Source organism: Falco rusticolus, chromosome 16 (assembly GCF_015220075.1).
Source record: "Falco rusticolus isolate bFalRus1 chromosome 16, bFalRus1.pri, whole genome shotgun sequence".
Lineage (NCBI taxonomy): Eukaryota > Metazoa > Chordata > Aves > Falconiformes > Falconidae > Falco > Falco rusticolus.
This window is the reverse complement of record NC_051202.1, coordinates 38,725-66,086: the sequence shown is the minus strand read 5'-3', so window position 1 is coordinate 66,086 and position 27,362 is coordinate 38,725. Positions and strand designations below refer to the sequence as shown.

The following is a 27,362-nucleotide window of genomic DNA, read 5'->3' as shown; positions in this document are numbered from 1 at the left end:
GGGTGAGGCACATAACCAGCTCAGACACTTCACAGATCCCATGGGGTTCCTACCTGCGTTTTCAGGTTCGTAAAAGCTTTAGAGTCTGATTTAAGCTTCCACAATACTTCTAAAAATAGGATTTAGACTCCTCAGTCCCACAGGAGTTTTTGAAGTTGCTACCCTGGAGGTTTTTCAATAGACAAAGCTAAAAGCGTTTCTCCTCTTCTGTCCCTCTCAGACTTCTCCAGAGACAAAGGTGGCCCAAATGCAGCAGGATCTAAATTCAAATGAACCTTGATTTTGTGCAAAGCCAGCAAGAGAATGTCAAATATGTAACTTTCCCCTAGCCTCCTTATTTGATCTTTTTTCTTTTATGCCCCCACAACATTAACATGTGTATTGTTCTTTGATTGTTAGACCCACACTTCTACCTATGGTGAAGTATAGTGCAGTTTTGAACTATATTTGTACTTACATTTGTGGTTTCTGTGAACAATACTGTAAATAAAATTGTTTTCATTTCCACTGCTACCTGTAAAAATAAAAGGAGGAATTCACCATTAACACCAGTGCTGCACTGAAGGATTGTCTTTTGCTTACAGTCACTGCCCTATGCAGACACATAGCAACGATGTGGCCATACCTGCAGCATCCCAGCATCTCTCTGCCTTCTAGGAACAGTAAAATCAATACCTTGAGGAAAAGTGTCCTCAGAAGTCATCCATGTTTTGCTGCTTCTGCTCTGAAGGCCTTTGCATCTTTTATGGCTTCTTCAACCCACCAGTACACACAAAGAAATTGCTTCACTTTGGTCAGTGGAGAGGAGGAGGCACTAGTTAAGCTCCTCATCAGAGCAGATCCCTGGCTCTTCAGCTGGCCCTACAGTAGTCCTGGGCACTGATGCTCTATGTGTGGCTGTGATGAGCTCAGGAACAGACCTCAGCAAGAGGTAACTGAGGGGACACGTTCACATGTGGTCCCTTTAGAGTGGTGGAGCTGTGAAAACACCACTGATGAAAAGGTGTTACTTGTAGATGCGCAGCCTCCACTAAAAATTATAGGTGCGGGAATCAGTTTTACCATGAACTTATAAAGATGCTTTTAGTCAGACCATAGGCTTCCTGCTCCTACACGGCTCATTCCCTGCAGCTACTTTCACATGCTACTCTTGGGGACAGAGAATGTGGGGAAAGAAAGGCACATTCAAGGTCGAATGACCAAGATCTTCTGCCTCAAAATAAACATCAGACAGAACAGCCTACAATGGACTTGCCAATTCTTCAAGGACAAAAGCACAGGGCAATAATCCACATTACTGCCTGCAATACTCTAAAATACTGCCTGAGGGACCATTATCAGCTTTTGCCTTGCATTTGTGTGTTAGGCATGAAAAAGTACAGTTGCTCATTCTGACACGTAGTGCAAACTCTGTGCCTCCTCAAAAGACATGCAATGTCATCTAGTACAGCTTTCTCTAAAATAAATCATCCCCTATTTGCTTTATACTTCACTGTGCTTAGCTATAGGGAAAGTCCTGCCCAGTTTTGGAGAACATTCCAATAACCACAAGAGTACATTATCTGAACAGATCACATTTAGCATCTGTAGGTCAAGAATGACCCATTAGAGATACACCCATTTGGGGTCTGATTTTCTACAGCAGTGCCAGATACCAGCTGGCTTGCTTTCCTGAGTGACTTAGGCAGCGTGTTTCAGGTGGGCCTTGACATCCTGATACTCAAAATGCTCTGAGCAATCACCATCTTCAAAAAAGGCCTTAGCAGGATGTCTCTATGTAAGCACTGAAACAAGGAAACTGCCACAATTAACTGCTCCAGAAACCAAAGATCATTGTGCTTCTGCTCTGCACATCCCAGGACAGGAACAGACTCACAGCAAAGGTAATTACTGCTCAAGGCAATGTGACATATCCCATTCCTGCACCTCCTGCTTTCTCCATTCAAATTTCACCTCTGCCTGTTTCAGAAGATATGCCTCCATTTCAAAGAGCAAGATCATACATGGAACTCAGAGAGGAGATGTGCATTGCTAAGTTTTCCCCCATTTAAATTGTTCAAAAAGCCAGGATTCAACATGCAAATGAAAGACAGACTGAAAACTATGCTACACACATTTGCAACAGCTTGCTCCACTCTGGAGGTAAATGAAGCCTTAGAAAGACCTGGGCCTTTCCAGGAACTATGAATTCCCCTCCCTTGTTTTCAAAACAACCAAGGATTTAAATTCAACCAAAGAACAATAGTAGACTTGCCTTGGGAATACCTGGGAAGATGAAGGATGAAAATAAAGATGGGCAAGAGGCTAAATGCTTTATTGGCCAAAATCTGGCTAATTCTCATTTAATGGACTGTACATCACAGGTAGAGTGGTTAAGATCTGAGCTCCACGGCCTAAGAATTGTTTTCCACTTATAATTTTTGTAAACCTAAAGATTGCAAAATCTCAGCCCTAGGAGGGGAAATGAAATAATCCAAAAACATTTCCTGTGCCTAATTATATTTTGCACGTGAGGTGGATTCATACAAAACTGCTGGATTTGGATACCTGAAAATGAAAAATGGCATGGGAGAGGCCATGTTGATTGTGTCTGGACAAGAACATTTTGCCTTTCCACTGTCACTAAAAGGATCTAATCTAAATCTGTGGACCTGAGGTCCAAAAGTTTGCATTCAAAACTCAAATCAGGATGTGCAGTTTTGCAGGTTGGGCTTATCGCTCCTCCGAAAGTACAAGGCGTTTTTCTTCTATAAATATGCAAAGTACCTTACAAAAGACCCTCCCAGTCACCCTCCCCGTTTCACAGCAAAGGAAATGGAGGTATCGAATGCAAAGAGGGGAGAGAGGAAGCTGTGGCCACACCGATTCTGTGTCCATCTGCAGCACAACACTGACTGCCTCCATAATCCCCTGCAGTCTGCTAAATCAAAGAAGAGGAAAAATGCAAATAAATTTTCCCAGCCTTCTCTCATCAAAAACTTCCGTGGATCTCTGGGGGTAAATGTAAGGAAAGATCAGAGAGCTTCACATTTGGTCATTTGCAGATTCTTTCTGCTCGGCCTAGCTGTTCCCCGTCCCTCCATATACACGCGGCAGGTAATCCCGGTGGGAATCAACCAAGAGACCTACTGTAACCCAGTCACTTCTACTTTTGCTCCACTCACACCGTTTGCAAAGGAAAGATGCTGACTTTTTTCCTGTAAAGTTTTCAGCTGAGAGGCGTGAACAGCAGCATAACCTAATGTAGTCTGCAAAGATATTATGCACTTCTAATCCTGTATCTAGGAGTATGGCATCATGACTAAACTGCTACTCTTTTTTTTAATAAATCCTTTGCATGGGAAATCTGCTTCTAGTTTAAAATAACCAAATAATAAATATATATATTTTAAACACAAGGACTTTACATCTGCATGTACAGTTATTTCTTCAATTATCTCAAGTTTACAAAATTCATATAATTCAAATATTAAAGGCTGAATATAGTCTTCACACTTAGAAAATTAAATGCTAACTTTTTATAAGCAATATAACCATCCTGAAGAACATCAGAAGACAAAATTCAACACTAGAAACGGCAAAATGTTTCTGACCTACTTCAAACAATCATTAACTATAGTTCCTAATTATTTGAGTCCATTTCACTTCTTAGTCAGTGGTCATTTTATTTCTTGACCATTTGGCCTATGTTCAGAAAAAAATCTGCATTAGGCAGCAGAAAGTCTCAAAACAAATTATTCTCCTTCCCCTTTCTAAGGTTGGGAATATTTCAAAACCTCAAGAGACAAGGTTCTAAATATGCCTTTAAAACCAAAAAGTAGAGAGCACTTAATTTTAAAAGCGCAATAGCCTATTACATTGAAAAATGTTGTTATCAAGTAAAATTGCTTTCTCTCACCCCTCTATTAACAGTTTTGCGACTCATTTTCCAGAAAGAACTGCGAACGTATTAAAAGGCAAAACATCTATGCTCAGGCTGGAAATGATCACATGAACAAGCCACAAGATGTGCTTGATAATATACAGAGCTTATTATTCACAAGAACGAGTCTCATTTTCAGCTCTAAGGGAGAGGGCGGGGAGAGAAGGGGGAACAGTCTTTTAAAACACACACACTGGAAGCAAAGGGCTGCATTTATAGGAGCCACTAAAAAGCAGAAAGTAAAAGTAAAGAAAGCAAACCTCTATGTTACCAGCAACTTGGGTTTTCATAAACTAAGCTCAGCTCCCACAAATCTCGTAAAGTTTTCACTTGAAACAAGTTTACCTTATCAGAGAGGCTGAACAATCAGAAAGCCGCTAAACTTTTCTGAAAGTTCAGCTCTGCTAAAGATGGGAAGGGATACAGGAGAGCAGAAAACAAAAGCATTAGTTAGAAGTCAAAAGCTGCTCAAAAAGTTAGTTTCTCTGCACCCCTCTTACTGACCTAAGAAGTCTTCGTATCACAGGTAGCAAAGTTTGTCTTCCTTCTCCACTGCAAGATTCACACTTGCATGCAGGCACATTGCATTACTGAGAGTGCATTGATCCTCAAAAGAATATTGTTTCCAATCTTCCAGTGACTAAGGAGGGAAGGAAAAATGCAGTCCAGCCAGGTACTGTTTCTTTGTGAAAAGTAAATCCAGCGTTCTGGAATGAGTTCAAACATAGGGCTTGACAGGCAAAGGAGAAATGCTTTTTCACTGAGCATGCTTAGTCCTGCACTGCCTGCACACTTAATGAACATTACTTCCTTCCCAGTGGTTACTCCTAGTAGAAATCCACACCCCCTACTCTTTCAGAAGTCAGGAATGCAGCTGAAACCAAAGTCCAGAAAACATGCCCGACACCCAGACAAGGCCCCACAGATCAATAAACTCAGGTTGTGACCTGCAGGTCAGTTTGTCAAACAGGACATCATGGTGAGTTTTTTCTACACTTGATATAGTTTGCTTTATGCTTCAGCTAATGCTGCTCACTCCCCAGAGATAATAAAACTGCACTGCTTTTAAAGAATGATTAAATGCTTCAATAACAGATGGGAATTCTCTTTCAAATCTTGTATATCCAAACCTGCTTTAAAGTGAGGAAAGAATGCTATATAAAGAAGGTTTTCACACAAAATTAGGTCATTAGATTCCTGAACAGAAATTATTTGAATTTTGAATTTGTCATAGGTAAGGACTATCCGGGGGGGGGGGGGGGGGGGGGGGGGGGGCGCGAAGTGCCTTTTATTTACCTAGGGCTTAATCCTGTTCCATTCGCAATCACATGGAATTTTGTCATTACCTTCAATGTGAATAGTGCTTGGGGTTTTAGATTACGAATGTTTTCAGGCAAGAGCTGTGTCTACTTCAGTGACCTGTACAGGACAGACTGGTTTTGGCACTTCAACTTGCAATTTACTGTACTGCTGTGTCTGAGTGTTCAAACTCTGCAGCAGAAGTCCCCCTCCTCAGAAAATCACAAGAGTTGATGAAGAAAAGCAATTCTACAAAATTACATGTGTTATTTTTAAAGCTTTTCATTATAATTCAAGCTTTTCAGTTGCTTTCCAATTTTTCCTTGAGGTTACACTTAGCTCTCACATCTCAATTCTCCTCCACAATAGGACTAGACATTTAGTCTTTCTGTAATGAAGCCTATGCTGGCCCTGACCGCCGTGTCACAGCCTTCATAAAAACATCAAGCCGTGTAAGAATTATAATGAAATAACAATAGCCATAATATTGTCAGAGTAATGCGCACCAATCAGAATTACAACTGGAAGGGCCGTTATTACTCTAAGACTTCTAAGATAATGAATATCGTTCTGCGTTTTAAAATAGGCTAAAACTCGATCATGACCTCAGTGTCTGAGGCACTCCAGGCTTCACAAGGCTGTGGGTCCTGATATGAACAGGACAGAGCACAACAGATGTTAAACCTCTGGATTCCAAATGGCCCAGACCTTTAGAATATATAACAAATTTAGACTGCAAATTTTAATAGTGCATATTGGGACTGTATTCACATGGATATGTCTCAGAACCACTGTGGTGATTGTTGGTGGTTTTTTTTTTTTTCTCTTAAGTGCTCTTAAGTGCAACCAAAGTTGCATTTTTAAAAAGTTTGGTTTAAAAAACCCGAAGTTTTTAAAAAAATATTGTTTCATTGCCCCACAACCCTGCTCTTCCTGTTTTTATTCAAGATCATAAAAGGAAAAGTCTCAAAACTGCATGACAAAACCAAGCCATGCTGTATTTCTAGGATGCTGAACTTGAACAGATTTTGGAAATCCCCAGAGAAAGTTTCTTGCAGATTTGGAGAAGCAGCCACGTTAGGCTAATTAAACCCAAGTGAACCAAAAGACTTTTCCCTTTGACATGTTTCCACTTCACAACCCAAAGCTTTTCTTTGGTCAGGAAAATCCCTAACAGGGGACTTTCCTAACAGGCAGCTAAATTGGAATTTTATCTCTGGACCATCTCTCAGACACTTTTCTTGGCTGTGCCAAGAATTAAGCCTATTAGGTGTTCATTGAGCCAGAGACATTGAAAGCAGGTGGACACTACATCTCACTCATGACTAAAAGGAATTACCTTAAACCTCTGAACTGATGAACCCAAGGCTTAAACACATGTTCGCTTAGAAAACAGTTGTGGTGATTTTAGACATCCTTGTCTCCCTTGGTCGTTCATTATCATTTCTGCAGCCCAGCTGGATGGACAGGGCACGTGCATACTTTGACATGGCATCCAGGAGCTTGAACTGCCATCAGAAGTAGGAGCCAAACCAATGGACACCACACTGAAGCACCTTAGGAGCACGTGTGTGCGCTTCATCATCATGGCATGACTCTGGGATGGTAACCTGATAGAGAGACAGTCAGACATGAACACCCACCACAGCTACCCACAAATTGAACATGTGTTTCAGTCCTCCCTGGCCACTTACAAGAGAACTGCTCTCTGAACTGCTTCAGATATTCAAGCTGTAACCGTGCACTGTCACTGCAGTACTTCTCCCCATCATGCTAGTGATTGAGCTGCAGAGTACCTCAAGGCTGCTGTATGCTCAGGATCCATTTTCCTCATGAGTTCCACAGTGCTGAAGCCCTGGAAGCTAAAGGCACATTGCAAATATGCCATCTCTGATTCACAATGGAGGGAGCAGACTGCTGATTCCCTTCATGCCCAATTACCCATAAGTGGTTGGCACGGATGATTTATTTAGCACAGCGTTGGCCTAGCTTTCAGAGGAGTCCTGTGTCCAAATGGAAAACACTCCACCACCAGTTTTCTTCTTGAAAGAAAAATCATGTGGGGCATTCAAGTCCACAAAACTATTCCTTCCTGTGACTTATTTGAAAACTATATGGACCACTGTATGCCAAAGCTACAACACCTGTACCTCAAGATGAGCTTAGCTATATAGATTTTGTCCTGACACAGGATTACTGGTTTCTTTGAGAGAAACTGGGAGCAGTCGTACATGAAACTGTTCAGCTGGGGCTGCAGAGTGACATACAAGGTAACAGTCCAAACTGAATTTAAGTGGGAATGAGGTGTCTAAACACCCTTTAGGCTTTGCAGTTAGGGTTTTTGAAGAGCAAAGAGTTGGGCAGGATCACAAAACAGCAGAAAAAAAGAGCTGTCCTATGCCAGTTACTCCCAGATGGACCATCAGCAACAGACAGAGGAGAAGACAGACTCCTTCAGGCTTCCATGAGTAAGGACAAGGACTGGGGAAAGCCTGGATAAGTCAAAAGCCTGTAGGGAATGGTACAAGCTTTGGACAGAGAAGCTGCTTGGGGTTTGGGATGCTGCCCACATACTCTGTTTAACCATTAAGGTGTGCCCTAAGACACAGACCTGAAACAGACTTTGGCATGGCATCAGTCCTTCTTAGGGTGAACAATAGAGCCCACCAATACACGTTCACAAAGATCCAATAGGGAACTATTGTTACTTCAGATGTTGCCGCTTTTAATGAGAGCCAAATGGCTTCCCCTCCCAGAGCTAACAACTCCAGCTGGGATAGCTTTGCTTCTCTTTTCCCCCTAGGATGCATAAAATGCGTTTTTGCTTTCCTTCCTGACACCAGAAAAGCCTGGATTGCTTCCCACTGTACTGTGAGAGCTTGAAATTTGGCCATGCTATTTACAGAATCTTCTTTGCCCAGAGGAATTGAAGACACATCATGATTTTTCCACCATATGCAAGCAGCAGGCACTGCTGCATGTGCCAGCACTACTATATGGCAAACTCAGCCCTACCTGTCGGTGCTTCCTCATGGCCACTTGAAGCACTACAGTGAGAAAGTACAGGATTTCCCAAGGGATGCTCTCTGCTGGCTCAAATGCATCCATCCATCAGTTCTTAGTAGGAAAGGACAAATTAAACAAAGACTGTAAAGGGTGGGGCTCCGTTTCTGGTCCTCTTAAGTTTTTGGCTATAGATGCTTTTCAAAAGGACTGAAGTGACTCAAAAGCCTCAAATCTATCGTTTTACAGCAGGAGTTGGGCTCCAAGATTCCTGCTAGAATGGCAGAAAAGCGCGTTCTGCCTATGAGTGTCTGGAGAAATATCCAGTCCTTTCTGCCTCTTATTTAACAGCCCCAAGAAAGGGTATGGGCATCCAGGTGTGAGCTGGGGTATGACTCAAGGGTGACTTAGAACCTGTCATGGAGGGTTGACCTTGGCCAGCTGCCAGGCACCCACCCAGCTGCTCTCTCACTCACTCTCCTTAGAGGGACATGGGAAGAAAATCAGATTTAAATGCTCATGGGTTCCTAGAGGCTGCAGTCCTTCAGGATAAACCTGATCCAGTGTGTGCTTCCTACCAGAAGACCCTGCCCCGGCATGGGTCATTCCCAGCTTTTACCCTGCTGGTCCCAGCTCTGGAGGAGATACCAGCCAGCACCTGTGAGCACCGAGCTCTGCAGAGAAGCGGTCCTCTGCAAGGTGGTGAGCCCGGGCTGTCACACTGCAACAGCCACGAGGGAAAAGCAGCTAAGGACAGCAGATCAGCTCACCTCTGTAAACAATGTGGCCACAGAGCTGGCATCGAGTATGTCTCATGTAACGCAGCCATGCTGGAAATCTCCCAGACAGCAAACCACAGTGACCTCCATTAGCAGAACAAGCAGATGTGAGTTTCCAAAGGTGTGTTTTTCCCTTGCTTCCCATTTACTTCAGCAAAGTTTATTCCTACATTGTGCTGAGAAAATGTGACCCAGGAGACCTTATTCCTGCAGCTACTCAGTGGGCAAGTGGACAGCCCACACAGGTAGAAGAACTCAGCCTGGTTTTAGATAATGGTGTGTGCAACATCACCAAGAGAGGTGCCTCCAGGAGATTATGTCACAGGACTAGAGGTACCAGATAATGGAGCAAAGGATGCTGAAGGAGGAAGCTTCAGAGCTGGTACCAGAGGTAAAACAGTCAATCTCAAAGGGAGGGTGATACAATAGTGTGTCTTGGCACTATCTTTCTACTCAGGGTAGCCACTGTAACACTTAACCACATTATAGAAGGGAATTGCTTGGAGGTACAGTGAAAGCTCAAATTAATTCAAATTTGGACAAAATGCTAACCAGCTTTGGAACTGTTACTCTTGTTAAAATGTCACAAAATTAAGACCACATATCCTGCTAAAAATATACTTTGATCAAATGCAGGTGGCTGGATTCAGAGGAAAGAAACTGAGTGAAAGTGAAACTGCATGATTGTATACAAAGACTGACCCAATTGTCTAAATATTTCTTCTACCATCAGGATCTACTAAAATAGAGGAATTATTGCACATATGTTTTGATTAAATACTAATTATCAGTAGCTGGCATGTTTTCCAGATTGCAGCAGGTAATCTAGGCATATTAAAAGTTAAACCTCAAGAAAATTGAACTTTGAAGATGTTACAAAGTACTTTCTTTGCTGGGACAGGAGGACAAAACAGTTACTGTGAAGCATAACAGTTTCCAAGACTGTACTACTGTCCCACAGGTCTTCCACACAACTTTGGGCAAGACACTTCACATCTCTGATTGAAAGTAATCAAAAGGAACTGGACATAATTATTACCAAGATTGGTATGATAAATCTGAGACAGCACTGACAAAAGGCTACAAATAATGCAGGAAAGATCCAGCCACAGCCACAAAATTCCAGGGTAGTCAAACTCAACTTGACATGAATATGCAAAGGAATTACATATCAGAAAGAAAAAATTGGAGCAAGCATGGTGTCATACCACTCAGCCATTGCTTTTGAAGCTCCGGATGAACTGACTACAGGACTTTTTGCAGCAGAAACCTTTTCAAGCAAGTGGTTCAAGCTAAGGGTGAGGGGTAGTGACACCTTCAGAGAACCGTCTGCAACACACACGCAACAGAGAGCAGAATGCTACCTGCCAGAAATGACACCACTACACATCAGGCTCAGCCTGCTAGAAAGGGATGTAGTTCTTCTGAGGTCAAAGTGACTACTAGCTCCATTGCACTAGCTGAACCAACATTGGTCACCGTTCTGTCATCTAGTATTTCACAGGAATTAGGACTGTGGTTCACATTCACTTGCTGACTTTTCTTTTGCATTTCTCAAAAATTTGGAGTGTTTGCTTTCTCCTGACCTGTAATACCTTTCAATTACATGGATTAGATTAATTATGATTTCTCAGAGTCTTATTGTAGGATAATAAATGACAGCAAGCATTTCCTATGACAACCTACAGTTTTATATTCCAAGCAAAATAAAGTTGATTGAGGGAGGAGAAAAGACAAACTGCACGAGCAACAGCATCAAGCTCAAGGAATTCAATTTTTCTCCTCTCACAGGAGAGCTGTCTCAAGGCTAAATGTTTTGTGTGCATAGGTACATATGATAAATACTTGTAGAGAGAGGTTGAAGTGCAGTTCTTCTGAAGGAATAGAGCTACATCATTTTTGCTCTGTCTCTAATCTTAAAAAAGCTAAAGTTCAACAAGATATAATACTTAAAAAGTGACAAAAAGAAAAAAAATCAAGATTTATTAGTAATTTCCGATATAAGGCAAAAAGGTTTAGATTTTTTCTTCTGATCAAGTATAACTAAAAGCCATTATATCTTACTGAATGGGTTGGATGTGGTTTTGCTAGCATAAAAATACTCACCATCTAGAAATCCCTACAGGATTAATGAGTTTGCTGGTACCTAATCCCAGCAAAGCCATCAGTCTGGTAAAGATGTCTCAGTTGAGCAGAACATAGTGCACTGAATATCAACATCTGAACAAAAGGCAGTTGAAAGCAGATAATAACCACCAAGAGCATTGCAAAGGACAGGTCAAAAGGCAGGACTTTTCAGACATTACAGTGGTATAAGAATGAGGCTGGACCCTAAATCTAACTGTAGGCCCTACAAGATGTCTACAAGGTCAGCTATTTGCTTTTCTGGTCTCCTTGATCATACAAGCTTAACAAAGACAGAAGATTTCCTTGAAAAGCAATGCTATGTTCCTCTGATGGGCTCTTCCAATATAAATTAAGCACTCTACTATGTGGCTAGCCAGAATTAGAACCTCAGTCTACCAGTTCCCACACGCAAACCTCCAGACTTAGCACTTCCTAGGTGCTTTCCAGGAGCTAGCAGCAAAAGCAAGTCCATAAACATCTCAGAGAAAAATGACAACTGTCTACATGCACAACAACAGAGCCAAGACATTAAAAAACAAGGCAATAATATCCATCTCCTTCATCATCTCCCTCAGCTAAAAGCCAGTACAGACTGCCTTAAATTCCAGCTCCAAGTGCTTTTCACAGCATACGCATCGTCCCTGTGAATCAAATGGATCCATTTCATTTTTTCCACTTAAATTCACCGGTAAATGCAGCTCTGGCACTCCAACAAAAAAAGGCTTCGTTGCCAGCATGCACAGTGCTCTAGAAGCAGAGTGGGGTGAGGAGTGGAAAGTCATTTATAAAGCAAATTTTGCAGCACTGAGAGAATTGCTAAGCTTTACCTCTGGATTTTATATTGCATTTCTTTATGTAACACTGTGTTTAACTTGTAAAAGTCTGTGGTGGAGAGAGGGAGAAAGGTGACCATTTAATTTTCTCACTTCATTTTTGAGATTTACAATAATAGAACCATACCAATTTTTTATGAGATTTTGCTGAAGTTTTCACATATCTAGGATTATAACAGCTCACCTCTGGTGATGTCATTACTTTGCTAAGGGTTCCCCAAGCACTTTGCAAAGACATGGAACAATGTGAAAGTCAACAGACTTTCCCCAAGGAGCACCTGTGGTTTAGGGGGGTCCTTAAGTCTTGTAGAGCTACGAGCATCTGGTGGTCCCAGATGCAGTACTTCAAGTGTGACCCCCTTGATTTGAAGAACCTTTGTATAATGTAACAGTATTTTATTTGACAAGATTGAGAAAGAGAAAGAATGGCTCTTTATCATCCCATATGACAGAGCTCATGGAAAATGTCATTAAAACTGACACTATGAAAACCTCAGTTTTGGATATATTGACACTTTAGTACCCAAATTTATTTATCAAGAAATTCCCAAACAGCTTTAGCTTACACCAATTGATTTTTAACTTTTACCTGAAAACATCTGCTCTTTGGTGTGTTTTTTTTTCCATCAAATATACATTCCCTGCTTTTTCAGGCTACCGCCTGATAGCTGATCTATTCCAAGAACTCTTTTTTCTTCTTAATATCTCTCTCATCCTTTCTTTGGCTATTGGGAGCTTGTCTTAGCTTATCCTGTTTTAAGTAGAAGATTGCAGGGTCAAAGTGAGTGTCATGGTATATTTGTCTTATGTCCCATGAATTTAGAAGTAGTCTGTCCTGCAAATGCTGTTGTCTATTTATGTGGCTATCATCACCACTTTAACTGTGTGCTACACCACTGCAAAAAATACTTTTTCTTTTGACCAGCCTCTTTACTGATTTAGTAGTTTTTGACGTCTCTGGGTGAATTCACGTATCTCCGTATCACTACAGACATTGAAGTAACTACCTTGGTTATAGCTAGGGAAATGAAAGGCTTTTATTTGTTACAGAGGTAAATGCAATAAATACATACACATCTCTGTAAAGCTTTCATGCAAGCAGAATTTTGTCTTCTGTTTACTTGGAAACCACTTTAAAATGTACTTCTGCCATAAATACATAATTGTAAAAGTCAGCAGGACTAAAACTCTCAGTATTGAGTGCTACACCTAGTGGTAAGTGTTTGCAGGATTTGTAGCTTTTTTAACATTTAAACAAATAATTACATGAAAACAACATTTAGAGAAACAAGTCATAATACTAGGAGCAGGAGAGGAAAAACCTAGTCCAGAATGCTTCAGATACTTATGGAGGGGGGCTATTCTTCTATCAGCATGCAAGAAATTTATGCAATTAACTTATAATAATGAATGAAACTCCCCTATGAATATAACCTATACATGAGAAGAAAAAGCCCAGCTACTTAAGGTGCAATTTTAATATAACACAGCAAGAGCAACAGATGGTGTTCTGCTATTCCTGTTCCACGGTACAAGGGATGCTATAGTATACATTCTTGTTTACCTGTCTACTGACCCATCAAAACACTTAAGGTACCTCAGATACAGCAGCCATGTGAAAGAAAGAACAACTTACGAAGTACACATTATTACACACCTGTGTGGTTTAAAACAGATTTCTATTATGAACTTCAGCAGAAACTGTCAATGAAGAGTGAATGTACATTTTAAATGCAGTGCCTTTAAAAATAGATATTTATCACATATATGTACTTGAAAATGCAGTAGGCTTAATTCAACAATATTTCTTTTTACTTTGCATTAAACAGCCATGGGACAAAACCAAGCCAAAGTGCTTGGAATAGGACTGGCACCTGCATTCCCCTTCACCAGGGGAATGTCACAGCACTTGGCTCAAGAGTTGCATTTCCTCTTGCTGGATTAGCAACCTTTAAAATCTCTTCTGCAGAGTACACCACCTTCCACAGGCGGGCAGACACTGAGTCAACTGAAATGAAAAGCTCTCATTGCAAATAACTTCTAAAAAAAGAAAAAGAATTGCAGGGAAAAAATCTCTGCCTTCCTTCTTTATTAGCAGCTTATCTTCTGTTCAAAACTTCCAGGGGAAAACTATTGCCTCCTAAAGAGCCTCCTTCAATCTGAATGCCCCTGTCTGTTTCACAAGATCAGTGCCCACATACTTCACACAGTGAAACAGGAGCTTAAGGGCCGGGGGCTCATACATAATGGAGGGCTGGGGTAGAGAAACAGACAGCTGGGAGCCTTCACTTCAAGACATCCTAAATAGTTCTGCTCCCACTCACAAATGAGAGTTTGCAGTTATGTGTCCAAGCTTATGCATGGGAATTAATGGAAGAGATGAGACTGTGAACCAGGAGTCACAGCTTTCATTGCTAATCAGGCCCACGGCCTCCACAGTGCATTACGCATGGCAGCACACACCATCAAGATAGGACTCACAGGAAAGGAAGAGGCAGAGAGGTCTGAAGCTTCCCCTCTACTTTCTCTATAGAAAGCAGTACTGCTGAAGAACTCAGCAAGGCAGACCCAGCAGTTATATGGTTAGCACTGTTCACTTGCCAGTTGGAAGGAGACAAAAGTTTCAGGGGTCAAAACTCTTAAGCAAGGCTCCAGTTTCCAGCTGATGTCTCCTGAGATGCACAAATACTATCCAACTCACTGTGGACATAATTTCCTTTCTGTGTTTCTCTATTTTCAAATTACTGAGTAATACAAATATATTTAACAGTCATTTCCACATGCTTAATGTACTCCACAGTTTCTAAAAGGATTTCCTAATAACACAAACTTAACTAAATCACTTATTGTTGGTGGTGTTAACATGCAGAAGTTAAGCAATTGATTAAAGAGGAAACACTGTTTGGTAGCTGATAGGAAATGAGCTTCCAAATCTCAGAGTATTGAGCGAGTTCCTGTCCCTATCAGAAAAGAAGTGAACAGCAGGTTTTTGTGGTCTCCACAGAGGCCACAGCCTGGGTAGATGGGGAGGATCATTTCTGAGTTCTCTGGCCAGTTCAGCTGGGACACTGTACTCCTTTCCTTTTGTGATCTACAGCCAGAGAACAGCTCCATTTATAAAGCTCCATGGACAAAGAGTTAATGCATGATTGGTACATCATCAAATACATAAGCATTTCTGTATTAAGTAGTGAAGAGTTTAGTAGGTCAAGTTGTTGCTTATAACCATTTCTGACATATCCTATATGCTGCTATTACTCCTATTGAATAGTGTCTGTTATCCTACTGTGAGAATTACTCTTCAAATACGGCATTAAAAACAGATTGGAAGTTTTTGGAACAAAGACTACCAGTCATATTCATGTGGTCTCATATCCACTTTCTGTTTAACGTTACCTCTTGGCTGGCTTCAGGTATTTGGAGGAGCCCGTGCAAAACAGAAGACTCAGGGACTGTGGTGACTAGATGTGGCCTTTAGTCTAACCACAAGAAGAGCAGGGAGGACAAAAATGACAACATATTTAACAAAGAGTATCTAGTGTAGGGAACAGTCAGTCAAATGCTGCTTCTGAGCCCAGGCTGTATCTTTGTAATGGGCAGTAGGGAAACAGACTCTGACCTTTCCAGTGCAGGGCCATCGCCACAGACTGCAAGCACAGGTGTTCCTGTGTTGTGGCTCCTTCTTGCATCATTAAAAGCCTTTGAACCTGAAACACTCAGCAGAGGCCACTGCCACTTGAGTTACAGGCATAACTCTATCGGCTGCTAACACATAATATACCATTATTCCTTAACCTGACCAGCCATCAAATGCAAATACACTTTTTCAATGCACTGCTTTTTCTTATTGATAAAGAGATTAGGGATTTGACCCAACTTTTTTTTCTTAATCTCACACTCACATGTATTTTGAGAATTAGAGGAAGGTTTAGTGCCAATATTATCCTGACAGATCTCAGCCTAATTTCCAGGTATCCAATATATGAAAGAAACCAGAAATCTTCTAAGATACCATCCCTGGAGACATTTAGACAGCTGACACTTTAACATCCTGAGGAATATACAATGATCATCACTTCAGACAGTCATGCTTTTCAGGCAGTAAACCATGATTTGTCTTGTCCTTCACCTGCAACAGTAATTTAATCTACTTTGCTCAAAATTTAGTGACATTCTAAAAAATCTAAATTCTAAAAAGAAGAGCTGGAAACCCAGGTAGGTAATTAAGAATAGAGTTTGAACTTGTACTGGCAAAGGAAAGTAATCCTAATTAGTTATACATTATTATTCAAAGTTTCCAAACTACATGCACTACAATGGTGGTGAAAAAGCCATCTTGTTACAAAGTTCCAGGATAGTGAATATTGTATACACACACAATGCACATACAAATGTGTATCAAGATTGAGATTAAGCACTCCAGAGTCAAAAACTTCACAAAGAGATGGTTACTCCTACAGTATTAATTCAGCCATATTTTTGTACCTTTATGCCTGATGTTAACTTTACTGACAATTAATATACTACAATTTGCATATCACAAGGCAAAGAGGAATGGGAAGCATTGTACAAATGACATATGGCTGATTTAAAATTGCTAGAGTAACGCTAAAGTTCAGTGAAGTCCCCAGCTCCCATTTTCCTTTGTCAAAAGGTGATATTTCTCTGAAATTTCAGGGGAACTCCAAGAACTTTGCTCATTTGTAATGACTGAAGTGTGGAAATGACATGAATTTCAGGGCAAGCTGTGTGATCGCTCCAGATGAATTATATCAATGCATGGGAGATTTGGACAAGTTTCATACGGAGTTTTGAGGTGTGCCCAGTACCAAGGGTTAACATTTCACTGCCAGCTCACCCTCAGCAAAACAAGCCTTGTAAGCTGAAACAGCGGAGCAAGGTGCTGAGATGTCATCTTGAGCAGGTCCATCCCTGCTCCCCCATTACAGATTTCTACCACTCTGCCCTCACCCCAAATGCCTGAAGTGAATACTTGGAAGAAAAATCTGAATTTACTTGCAACCATGGGTTTTTGAAAAGGAAATGCATCCTCTCTCAGTTACTTCAGGTGACAAGGTACCAGTGCTCATGGGTTCTGCAGCGCGTACTCAAAACAGCTGGGGAAGAGAAAACAGAGCATATTAACCCAAGCAAAGTGCTGCCAACCCACTTACTGGGGCTACCACTACAAGGACCCTTCAATGGAAGGCTACACATCATTAAATAAATCCTTATGCAGCACATCTAAGAAGGGTTACTTTAATGACAAAAGGTGTGGTGATGGTAAGCTCTTCAAAGCTGCAGCCATTTCTAGGTACAGCTGTACATAACAAAACAGGGGCTCTTTCTTCTTTGTGAGAAACTCCTTCATGGCTCAATAGTGTAAATTAATACCTAAATATTTAGGGATACATTTGCACACAGTCATTCCCAGTTTTATACAAGATGATCCTCCAAGTGTGCCATGGAACAGACACCTTGAGCTGGTCCCATACCAGCACTGGTTTCATAGGGTAAAGCCAAACACAGGGCCCAGCACAGGTATGGGGCCAGCTCTGGTGTGCAGTAAATAAACTCTTCTGGAACACAGGGAGCCCCACAGAGGGACACTTGAGTGGCACCACATTCAGTCCCAGACTGGATCTGGTCAAGGTAGTGGAAAATCTGAACTAATGAGCTCCTCTGCACCTAACTTGCTTCCACACACAGCCATTCGAGTATTTCTGCTCTGCATCCTTTAGCAACCCTATTATCAATGTTTTCCCATTGTCTGGGGTTTCAGTAGCCCCATTATTTTGGACAATGGAAAACAGACTGCACTATGGTACCTTTCTTGACATTTTAACACCTACCCCTTTTCCGTTCTGTTGAAAGAAAGGGCAGAACAAAGTTCAAAAAATAACATTAAATAAAAAGTATATACTGGGTTCTGACCCTGAGCTCTGATCTGCCTGGGCAGTCTGACAGGCTGGCTAACTAAATGATCTGTCAGAGAAAAGAACTAAATACATGCATATATATGAAGTTTTTATTTAACAGTTAATAAATATTTCTATAAACATATACAACTGTCTTTCCAAAGTTCTGTAAATCAGCGCATTTTTTCACTGCAGACTGTTGTAGCCTCTTTTTTTCCTTCAAACTTTATTATAAAGTCCCAAAAGTTCACATAATGTCTCGCTATTGTTTCTCTAAAGAGGAATTCTCCTCCCCGCCTCCTTCTTTCTCTGTATCTCTGAGGCACCACATGGCACAATAAGAGCCCTTTCATGTTCAAGACTCAAGAGTTGTTGCTGTGGTAACTCACCCAGCTTCACTGAGTATCCAAATAAATAGTTAAAATTAAAAAATAAAATCAGAAACACAGTGGGTCTGACTGCAATCTTATCTGTACCGTTATGGCTTTGAGGGACATTAAAAAGCAAAATAATAACCTTTTGCCCAGATTAGTCACCTAAAAGTGTCGATTATTTAAGACAGAAGAATATTTGTGCTGTTCCAAGAAGTATTTGGCTGAGACAGGAGCACAAAGACAGAGAAGACGCAATGCAGATCACTAGTAGCCATTGGCATAAAAATTGTGGTGTGAACGTTTTAACCATTTGCAGACAGATTTCTCTTCCCTTCCCGTGCCGCCCCCCCCCCCCCCCCCCCCCCCGCCTGTGTAACAGCTTTGGGATAGACACTGTAAGGAAAGATTTTGAAGGATTTTATCTAACTGGCAATAAGCGGCACAAGATATCATTAATCGCTACCTTGCAGGAAATGCTACTACAAAGAGAAACCCATGTTTTCTGGTAGGAGAGAAAAAAAAGGATTTTTTTTTTCCTTCCTTCCACCGCGCCCCCCGCCCCCCCCCAGGTGCTGAGACAAGCCACCGCTTGAGGCCCCAAGTATCTGCTATTATCAGTTAAGTCACGTCTAGTGCCAGGCAAAAGGTCATTTCAGGTCATTCGGGAGATGAAAGGAAGGGGTAATGTATGTGAGAATGCCTGAACTGGCAAGCAAAGAGAAAAAAAGGGCAAGGGGGTGAGAGAGAAAAAAGGGAGGAAGGCAAAAGGATGCGAGAAGAGGAAGAGAAGGGTAGAAAGAGGGAGGGAGAAGATCAGAGGATGATATCAGACTAAAAAGGAATGTTCTTAGCACCAGGAAACAAATAAAAGACCAAATCACAGCAACTCTGGTGACACACTATGAACTTGATTTCTTATCAAATAAAAAGGCTTCCACATTTTCCAGGGTCATTTTTTTAATTAATTCATTCAGTTAGATTTTCCTCGTTCTTCCCCGCCCACCCCACCCCCCTCCGCCCCTTTTCTTTTTTTTTAACCTTAACTGCTGAGAAAGGCAAATGCTTAAGGGAGAAAGGACTATCCATTTCTTCAGATTCCTTTGACTGGGAATTATGAGAGAGGTAGAGCTTCCTCTTTTTATTTTTATGTATCTAAAAACAATAAATAAATTTTGCATTTAGTGGTGAAAAATAAAATACCATGATGTGAGAGCAGACAGCTCAGCCTTTCTCCATTTGCCTTTTCTTTCTTCGTAGCCCCACTCCATAAGGTAGTGGTCGAATAAAATTTTCAGTCAATCCCATCAGTCATTCCTGAATCCATTCCAAGGTTCCCCCTCCACCCTGACTCCTTCCACCTCCCCCTCCTCCCAACTCTGGCTATACTTGTCTTAACAAATCATTTTTGTAGGACCAGCAACTGGCTTATGCAGAGGCTGCACAAATAACCCAGGCACTGCCGACAAACTGTCAGGGGAGGAAGACCTTTAGTGGATTTGGTGGTGTTTTTTCTTTTGTTTGTTTTTTGTTTTTCTTTTATTTGTAATAACATTTCTGTTCTGGGATGCCCTCCTCTGTGCTTTCCCCCAGCTACTCCAACCTCAAGCTGACCACACTGATTTTGCCTGAAGCTTCAGTGGAGTGCAGACCATGCTGGGAATTGCATCACATAAAATTATCCTTTTAGCAGTGTGTGGTGGCACGGTGGGATCCCTTCAGTACGCAGCAGCCTCACCCAGCCTCAATGAAACATCTTCCTTTGTGCTTTATGCCTGAGAATGGGTTTTCTGGACACGTGCAAAAGGTGCTGCTGTTTGCCCCCTCCACATCTCACTGTACCCACACAGACTTAGTGCTTCCTAAGGCTGAGGAGAAGGGAAAATTACCTGGGGAATGACTACAGTTTTCTTTGTTAGCCGCAGGATGCTCTGTTTATTGGGTTGGGGAGGGGAGGACAGTCGTTAAACTAACTACCTGCAGGGTTTGGGGGATGGGGGGGCGTGGGGGGGGGGGGGGCGTAGCTGCTGAAAGTCTGGCTGGACCCCAACCAAATCAGCAGGTGACACAACTCTCGGCCGAGCCTCACGCTGGAGAAGGCTGTTGCCAACCCAATGCTGGCCACCGGCTGTGCTGAGTGCCAATGAGAGCCCCGTGGCAAACACAGTGCCTGCAGCAGCAGGGACGCCAGGCCACACAGACTGGCTGTCTGCCTCCCACAAGGAAAACGATGGCTATTTTAAACAGCACAAGCTATTTAAAACTGTAGTGCTAAAATAGCTCTGGACGTGCAGAAAAATGCCCAGGTGAAGCCTCTGGAAACTGCTGATAATGGTGACGTTCCTACACAAGGTGTATTCAGAGTTTTTCTCTGAATAACCAAGGTTTTTCTTGGTTATTGTTCTGTTAGACATTTGAACCCATCAATTAAAATTAATTTTAAGATTCTGTAGTCAGAGTCCAAAGTCCTCTGAGGTACCAAGTGATTTTGTGGCTAGAGCTGTGGAAGACCAAGGTTTAAGTCCCATACCTAATTAATTGGGATGAATTAGGTTCACTCTCTCCTGCTGATGATTCTTCATTGACAATAAATTACACTGTGCATTTTTTTTCATTCTGTCATGCTAAGTTTTTAGCAGACACACTATTCTTCCTCATTTGTCACTTCTATTATAGCACTATCTTAGACACATAGTTGTAGGCAGTTAATCAATCCTGCTGAGCTGTTATGCCTCTTTGCAACATGCTGCAACTCTGAAGAAGATTCCTACATGATTCAAAATCTTCACTATAAAACTTTGGGACTCTTGCTGGTCTATATATTTTCTAATGCTGAAAGTAAAAGCATTTCCTAGTGCCATTTTCCCCCTAAGAACAGCTCTTTGTCAAAGAAAAATCACTCCTTACTTTGCTTAGGTGTCAACTCCTGAAATACAGGGACAAAACAAATTCCAGTGTCCCTTCTTCACACAGAAGTCACTCCAAATCCAGAGATCTATTTCTCACATATTGACATTTCTCCAGCTGTGCCCCTCGAAAGGGTTAAATCAATGGCACTTTTGTAGATGAAGAGGACACTGCAGGTGTGAGTGCACTAATTGGATAACTGAACAATGACAGCAAGATTAGAGGATATGGAAAGGGTTTTTTTGCAGTAGATTGAACAATTGCAAGTGCAAGATTCTTGAATAAAGATAAAACCACAATGAATTTTCGTGGCTTGACCGTGCCCCACAACAAAGGCACACAATTCCCACTTGAGCTCAAGGAGAGTTATGCCACCAGCACAGCTAATTCCTTAAATTCCTCATTTGTTTGCCACATCTCTCTAGATATACACAGATAAGAAATCTCCAGATCCGTATTAGGTTCTGCTGACCAGCATTGCTTTGGGCTGTGAGCCCAACCCAAACTCCAGCTGAGAAGGGACCTGAATATTGGAGCCATGATGGAACAGCACATCCAAAGTTTTCAGCCAAAACACAGGAGAAAAAAAACCAACAACCAACAAGAAAAAAAAAACAAAACAAAAAAAAGTGCCAAGGAAACAAAGGAAAATATTATTATTACAAGCAGGTAGGCAAAAATGACAGTAGTGAAAGATAAAAATAAAGTCCCTGACTATGGTTCAGTCGAAGTTCCTTCCCTGAAGCCTGGCTCTACTAATGTAATAACCACAACAAGAGCAACATAATTCAGAACACTCGTAGTAACCACCAATGGCCCTCTGAGCTTTCAGCAAGGTGTGAAAGAGGCAGGCAAATGCAAAGCAGGAGCTAATGCTACAGCAACACCCTAACTTTAGGCACAAAAAGGAAGAGGACAATTTAGAACAAGAGGTTTCTTATTCTCAGTACAAGGCACACTAAATTTGATCACCAAGGGATTCAGTAGAGCCTCCAACAAAACTCTAAGTAGGAAAACATCCACCAAAGGTCAGTCTGAGCCTTGTGAATCTGAACAGGAGAGTGGGGATGGACTACAGAGCATTCCCCCTACCCTCATGATTATAATTTTGATGCCTCCATTCTGCAGAGGTAGCCAGCTTAGGTACAGACAGGTGAAACTGTATGAGACAAAGTCATGAGAGGGGTCCTCATTACAAAATTAATGGTTTTTAACTTCAGGTGAGTATTAAATGGAACAATGCAGACCTCACACAGTATTTGTTTGTTATAGCTAACAGGGAATGAATATCAGAGACTTTTAGAGTAGGAATAGCAAAGAACTTCCAGTGAAATTAAAAACGTAAATGTCTTTCTGATATCAATTTCAGATTGTGCTCCCCACCACACCCCCCCCCCCCCAGCCTTCCTGAAAATTAGTTTATAAGCTTCTGCCACCAGATTTCCAAGATAGCTTCCTGTAAGACGACTGGAGACATATGCCATCAGCACCTGAATATTACTTTGTTGTTAGGGACCAGCCATATGTTTCCTATTTAAAAAAAAATTCTTTATATCACAGGAAGCCACTTTTTATAGCAACAATAGCAGAGGTTCTTGTAACCATTTCACCCATAGAGGGAAAAATAATGACTAACCACCAACTATAGCAGCTTTATCAAAGTCACAAGTGTAACCTGTTTGATTCTTCATATTCAACAACTCTTATGTTCTGATTAATTTATTCAGTGAAATGGTGCTATTGCACAGCAGCCAGGGGAAATTAAAAGACTTCAGGATATGAACAACATGTTGGAATAGCATCAGCTTCCTCAGTCACTGTGCCTCCTGCCTGAAACTAAAACTGAGCTTTGCACAGGGACAGAAAACTTCAAACCTGACGGAACATCTGGCTCTGACAAGGGGACAACTCTCCATCATGAAAACTGAGACCCAGTAACTTGAATAGAGTTTCCAAAATAGTATTAACAATACTTTCTGATACTACACACAACCATAACATGGAGTATCTGGCATGGAAGGCAGAGGGAGTTTGCCAAAACTATTACATTTTTCATTTGAAAAGGAAATTTTCTTTCAAACAACATTATTTGCAATGTCAGTGATTTTCCTCCTGAAAAACATCCAAGGTACATTTCAATTTGATAGACCACTGCATCATGCCATGCCTGAGACAGAAGGCTGGGGAGCATCATGGGAGAGGGACCAAAGTATCTCCCATGTAAAAAGGGACCAAGAAGCAGTGCAATTACAACTCATAAGACACCGTGATGTTATATTTCTGGAACCTAAATCATCTGGGTTTCCAACTACAATATTTAGTGTTTGATTTCCAGCAGGAACAAAAAAAATTTTTTTCTTCCTCAGAAGCTTTTCTGGAAAAGCTCCACATCCCATTCCTCCTTTGCCAGCTGGCCAAGTATACAGAAACATGGCACTAGGCAGCAGTTGCTTGTGGGTATTTATTTCCCTTAGATATTGAGGTAGACATTTGATGCATCTCTTGACAGAAATGGAAAGTGTAAAAGGTTTTAAGAAAAAGTGACAATGATAAGGAAGGCTTTCAAAAAATGGAAGTTTCAATATTTCAGTGTTTTCAAGGTGTTCTGGTGGTGGCAGGTGCATCTTCCATCTACTTTATGAGAAGAAATGTATCTGAGTCTCAAAATCTGCTTTGTGCGAAACAACTTTATTTCACTTTTCACTCAATTACAGCTGGGATTTTTCAGTCGCCAATGTCAGAAAATTTCCAGTCAGACGTAGCAGAGTGCTAAAGCTGGTTTGTCATTGAATTTAGGTTGTCACAACATGTATTTGAATTTGAGTTGAAATTCTCATGATATTTTTAGGAAAATGAAAATATATGACAAACTCTGCCTTGTTCTGAATGTAAGCATTTTAGGTTTTATACTCCAATCTAAATTTTCTCCTGAGGAGTAAAGTACTGCTCTTTGTGTATTACTCTGAGCACACACTGTCTATCCTGGTCTGGACACACTGTAATTCATAGTGGCTGTCTGAAATCCCCACAAATTCAGAGCTGGACCAAAGATACCCTTTCCCTCAGAGCTTTGGCTGAGCTTCTCTCAAGATATTTTGATGTTTCAAGTCCTAGATGAAATCACACAACTCCCAAATGTGTGAAAAATTAGCAAACAAATACTTAGGGTTTATAAAAAATAAAATTATTTTTCTGCCAAATAGATATTTTGGACAAAGATTCTGGTTGGCTGCAGGTGTGTGTGAAGTGGTTCAAACTCCCATCTGCATTAGAGACAGTAATGGGATGTGATAGGAGTACAGACGCAACACAGCAAAGGCAGCTCTCCCTCGCTTGTGCTATTGTCTTTCAGCCTCTGGGAGCTCTGCCTGCATCTGGCAGAAAAGTTGATCAACTTGGGGTAGCTAATCAGGCTGCTGCAATTTCCGGCCCTTTCTTTCCCAGATTCCTCAGATCAAAGTTCAAGTCCCAGAATTATTATTCCCCGAATGCTTAATGAGCTCCAACTGAGGGACACCAAAGGCAAAGCTAAAACATTGACCATGCACTTCACTGAGTTTGGCCAATGTGGCTAAAAACAAGAGGGTGGGATCCATAGCATGTAAAATCACAATATACAGATTTGTATTTTAATCCAATTAAGATTCCTACGCATGCGCAGGGACAGCAAAGGGCTTCAGTCACTTTGTAAAGAGATGTCTGCTTTCCTCATTGTTTTCCCCATATTAAAATTTTGCAAAGGTAGAATTCGCCTTGCCATCAATCAGTTCTAAAGAGCTCTCTTTTGGGAAAATAGCAGAACCCCACAAGCACAAAAGCTTCCTTTAAGACTGAAGTTCAGGATGTTGAAATGCAAAAGTCAGATTTTGCCAGGAGGCACGATTTCTGAAGCCAGATGAATCCACCTCAGATTAAGTTATTGAGGATCTTTGAATGGAGAAACATTTCTTTGTTCTGACAAACACTCCCCGAGTTTTTTATTCACAAATGTGACCCCTAGGAAAGCCAGCCAAGATTCTTTCACATTATCAGGTCAGAATGTTCAGGGCCCAATTATTTTAATAGTTACAAAACCCTGTCCAACAATGTTTCAGTACGCCAGTAAGAATAGTATTCAGGGACTTAACAAGTCACTCTAACATCTGGCATGTTCTTCGAGAAGACTAAACACATGGAGAGTTTTGCTGCAAAAGTCAATGGAAAGGAATGATAATTGCTCATTAGAATGCCTCCTCCACAGGTTATTTTTAACTTCCCCTACTCTTTCTAATCATGGTGCATGCATCAGATGATACTGAAAAGGGTCAGTGCATAGGCTTCTGCTCTCCAAAAACACACTTGTAACAAAGCCTTTTCATGAAGCTGAAGATTCTACACATGCTACACTGGTGGCACCTGTTTTGTTTTTAGACTACAAGCAGGGGCCCAAACAAAATACTCCCAAAGCTCCGTGCCCTCAGCTAGCAATCCAGACTGCAAAGGCAAAGACACTGAATATAAAAATCAAGAGCTTTAATCTGTGATGAAGACGATAATTTTATCTCTCCTTCAGCTTTAAGAAGGCTATACATGGGAAGAATCTGGGATACCCAAATGCAAATGCATTAGAAGACATAAGACATGGAGAATAAGGACAGAGTCCTAGTATCAGGAGCCCGGTGTCAACAAAACCGTAAAGCAGAAACCACTAAACGTCAAATGAAGCAAAACAGCTATTCATGTACTTTTGAAGGAAGAAAAATTCTTGCTGAATTTTCACAGTGTATTTCACTTCATGTTTTGAAGATGGGGGGCTGTAGGTCCTTTGAATTCTTAAAATCAGTGTTACCAGAGCATACCCACAAGCAAGTATGCAGAGAAGAGACAGCAAACTTGTCAGGTCTGCACACTGCACTTGAAAGGATGGGCTGTATTAGCCTAGCTTGGCAGGGACACCTTTATATCCCTAGCTGTGTCACCTCTGACTCTCAGCCAGTGCAATGCAAAGACATCTCAGCTCAGCCCTGTCTAAATGAGTTCAGATCTTTTTGCTGAACCCACCACCATAGCATCTAAGCCTTTGTAAGTGACACAAAAACTATTTGCATGGGTCATCCCACTTCCTCTCAGTCTAGTTATGTAATTATTTTTTTTTTATGGGGGTTCAGCAGAGCATTAGGAAAAAGGGGAGATTCTTTGTGGTGTAACATCAAAGACTGCATACAAGGAATCTTGCTCTGAAGCCTCTCACCAGGAAAAGCCAAACAAATTAAACCTCACATCAGACAGAAGACAGCAAAGGCAATGGACCTAGAGGCACAAGGAAAGCTTAAATCCAACAGTTTATGGCCAAGACTCAGGAGGCTGTATCCTTATTTAAGGCTTTTTAAAACAGCAAAAAGCTGTTTGAAGAGGAACTGAAGGACATGCTCATAATGAGCTGTAATTTGTTTATCTGTCTGTTTTTAATGAAGGAACCACAGAGCCTACTGAAGAATATTTGAGTTTCACTTCTGTCATTGTCCCAACCATTCTCTAAAAGCACTGCGACCACATCAAATAACTGCCAGAGCTCCCTAGGAATGGGCCTTAAAACATATTTCAGAGCACTGAGCCCTGGGGGAAGGCAGTGGCTGGATGCTCCTGGAATGCAAATCTTTCAGCAAGGAGACACAATCCTGACAGTAGCCCTGCGAGCATCCCTCATGCCTCCTGCACCAACCTGCCCCCGGACCACCCTGGAAGGATAAATTGCAGGCAGAGGAATCGAGATGAGGCATAGAGGGCCTTTCAGCCTTGATAACTGGAGCAAAGCTGCCAACAAGCTGGCCACCTGTGCAGCAGCCGCATGTGCCGGGATGTTGGACACCCTCCACTCCAGCTGGCCCACGTCTGCCAAACCACTTCACCTCGACCAAACAGCTGTCAGAGGCTGCAAGGAAATACTTTGGGCCAAAACCAAGGCAGTGATTTGGAGGTGAAAGCCTGCAGCTCTTCGGATCAATCCAGACCTGAGCCATCTAGCGTCTGTTCCCAGCTGCGTGCCTGCACAAAGGCATGCAAGCCGGGTTGCGCTCCTTTTGCAATTTTTCTTTCACACTTGCAACAAATTCCCGTTCCTCCCAGGAACACATTCTTCACTAGCACCTTGTTTTGTGGAACACAGAAGTAAACCAGGGTGGCAAACTACCCAGAAGTGCCCAAGACGAATTAACCCTCCCTCC

General features: G+C 41.6%; 1 long non-coding RNA gene across 4 annotated transcripts in view; it reads right to left on the bottom strand.

The window, feature by feature from the left end:
* Positions 1-4,698, bottom strand: part of LOC119158295 — a 152,755-nt gene extending 148,057 nt beyond the window's left edge. For all 4 annotated transcript variants that reach the window (XR_005107829.1, XR_005107828.1, XR_005107831.1 and 1 more), the window contains exons 1-2: positions 4,427-4,698; positions 458-514 (exon numbers count right to left, since the gene is read on the bottom strand). This is a non-coding gene — a long non-coding RNA (uncharacterized LOC119158295). The remainder of the gene's footprint in view (positions 1-457; positions 515-4,426) is intronic.
* Positions 4,699-27,362: the final 22,664 nt, after the last annotated feature.